This window comes from Colobus angolensis, unplaced genomic scaffold (genome assembly GCF_000951035.1).
Source record: "Colobus angolensis palliatus isolate OR3802 unplaced genomic scaffold, Cang.pa_1.0 Scaffold21, whole genome shotgun sequence".
Lineage (NCBI taxonomy): Eukaryota > Metazoa > Chordata > Mammalia > Primates > Cercopithecidae > Colobus > Colobus angolensis.
This window is the reverse complement of record NW_012115266.1, coordinates 2,712,065-2,714,897: the sequence shown is the minus strand read 5'-3', so window position 1 is coordinate 2,714,897 and position 2,833 is coordinate 2,712,065.

Sequence of the window (2,833 nt, the reverse complement as noted above, 5' to 3'; positions counted from 1 at the left end):
ACTCCAGCCTGGGCAACAGAGCAAGACTCCGTCTCAAAAAAAAAAAAAAAAAAAATGCTGGGATTACAGATGTGAGCCACAGTGCTTGGCTTTCTATGAATATTTTTTGAGCACCTACTGGGTACATGGAACTGTGCAGGGTGCTCTGAGGGATATGAAGATGTATAAGACACTTTCTCTGCTCTCAGGAAATACAGTCTAGTAGAGAAGATCAATTATGCATTAAAAACATAAAATTCAAGTAGAAAGTGATGTGTCATAGAGAGGCCCAGGTTACTGCTCTGAAGATTCAGAGGCAGGAGACATCGCTGCCGAGTCACACTGTGTAATGAGAGAATCAAAAAGACAGCATTTGAAACTCCTAAAGCATGTAAACAATGCAGATATGCCAAGAAGTAGGGAAAAGATATTCCGGGCACCCATTCCATAACCTTGAGATACATGAAGGAGAGCTGTCTGGAGCCCTGATTAAATGGTGAGCTTCTGGGAGGCAGGGACTAGATTTTGGTCAGTGTTTTCCTCCCCTGATTGGCACATGGTTGCCATGGTAAATATTAGCCAATGAGTAGGGGCTACGAGTTTCCTGTGGAGAGGAATGGAGCTGTGGTCTCTATATTACCTTGAAGCTCTTTGATTAGACTCACATGCTGTCTCAGAGCCATTCTTCTAGGGGAAAGAGGCGAATGGGCAGATGATTATGGGGCAAGGGCCATATTGTTGGCATCTTTAGTGCAGTACCAGCTGAGAGCCCAGGGAACAAGGTCTCATCAGTGGATAGGGGGTTTGTGAGCCTGTTTCCCTGCAACTAAGGTGAAGAACCATGAGGGAAGGAAACGGAAGCATAGGACCATGCCGCAGTCCTCAGGCCAGTGATGGACACTCCCTTGACTCTTGTGTCCATTCTTGGCTTTTCTGTTTCTATGGCCCACTCCTCCCTAGGGAGATTTCGCTCCCATCTGTGACCCAGTTGGGAGTGGGAAACTGTGTCCACCATGCCAGCAGATTGCCAAGACCCGCGGCTGCTGCACAGGAAGGAAGCTGGCTTCAGCACACCATCTTCAGGCTGACTTCCAGGGCCCTGCCCTTTTCCAGTTCTGTCCAGGGCTGAACCTGCACTAGGAGCTAACCTTGAAGGAGACCCCTTCGACACAGGTGTTTAATGGCCTGTGGAGGGGAGAACGACCTCAGGAGCTGGGATAGCAAAAGTAGAAAAGATTGAAAGGAGAATGGCCTGAGGACAGGGCAAATCCTCCCAAGTCCTGTTTAATTCATCCATGGTCTAGATTCCCACTGGAATCTTCTGTTGCTCAGAAGGTGGAGTTATCTATCCTCAGAAAAAGGAAGCTGGAGAGAGATTAAGCAGATGCAACCAGACAGGGGATAGAGCACAACTGACTGTCTTCTTTGTCCCTAGATACGGGATGTTGGAGGACATCTGGGGACCACAAATGCTCCTTCTTCTGGAGATGCAACTCAAGGTGAGCCTTTACACCATCCTTCTGGCAACCCGTGCTCCCTCTCCAGAGAACAGTTCTTCCTTTTCATCCTTCTTTCCCACTTTACTCCCGCTCCAGGGGCCACAGGTAAGGGCCTGCAAGGTATATCAGGATTTCCTTATAGCTAAGTGCCATGTGAAGCCTGAGTAGCTCCAGGCCTGGTGCTTGGTAAGAGGTTATGACAGCCCAGTGCCTGCCATGGAGGCCTCTGTCTGCCTACTTCAAGGGCGTTATGGTCCTATACAATTTGCTAAGCACTGGCGCTTACATGGGATCTCATTTAATCTCAACAGCTGTAAGGTCTTGTATTGTGACTTTCACTTTTCCATGTGAGGGATCTGATTTCTTAGGTTGTAGGTCAAAGAACTAAATGATACCACTGAGAGCAGTGATCTTTCCACCGCCTCCATAATCACTGACAGGGTGCCATCTGTCTGCTAGTGAGAACACGGTCCTAGGTTAACCTGAAACTAGACCAAGACTCTCCTTTTTTCCCATTTCAGCTAGAATTTCCTGCCCATTTTCTTCAGTGTCCTATCCCAGCACAGCTTCTCCGTGTCATTGGACATGTTTGATCTGAGTTTCTCTCTCTCATGACCTCAGTACATGCTGACTTGTTCTCAGGGCAGCGGGTCCCATCAGAGAGCTTGTGCTCTTCCCCTTGACTCTGCCAGGTACACCTTCTCCCAGGTAGGCACCCTGGGTAGCTGTGAGACTTTAGGGGATTCTGTATCTGGGTTAGAGAACCAGGAATAGGAAAACTGTTCCCCCGCTGGGTGGCAAAATAAGTTAGCAAAAGTTTGCCTGATGGGATTGACCTGGATAGTAATGCTACACCCTATGCGACCCCATCTCATTGGCACCCCTGGCAGAGCAGCTCAATGAGCCATAGAGGTAAAGGTGGAAGGTGAGTGTGGCAGGGAAGGTAAAGGCTCAGGCTAAAGGCTAAAGCAGGGTCCCACCTGCTGGCATAACTCAAGCCAGAGCCATGGAGGCGGAGGTGGGAGACAGGTTTGGGTAAAGGAGGATGCCCCTGGGGAGAGGGAGCTGGTTATATGCATCCTACATAATTTATCTTCATATGGCCTGAGAAGGCTTGGAGCTGGCCTGCTTTGCCCAGAACAGCAGCAGCCTGTCTCCCCAGGCAGCGCACACTGCTGTGCAGCTCCTCTCTTGGTTTGGCGGACCGACTCCCATCCTCTGATGGCCCTCGAGAGACCTTTTTCACCTTTTTCACACCCTCCACCCTCCGAGGTGGCTCAGCTAGATGCCTCCCCCAGCTCTATCCGCCGTCTGAGATCTGATCATCCCAAATGTTCCTATGCCAGGCTGAACTC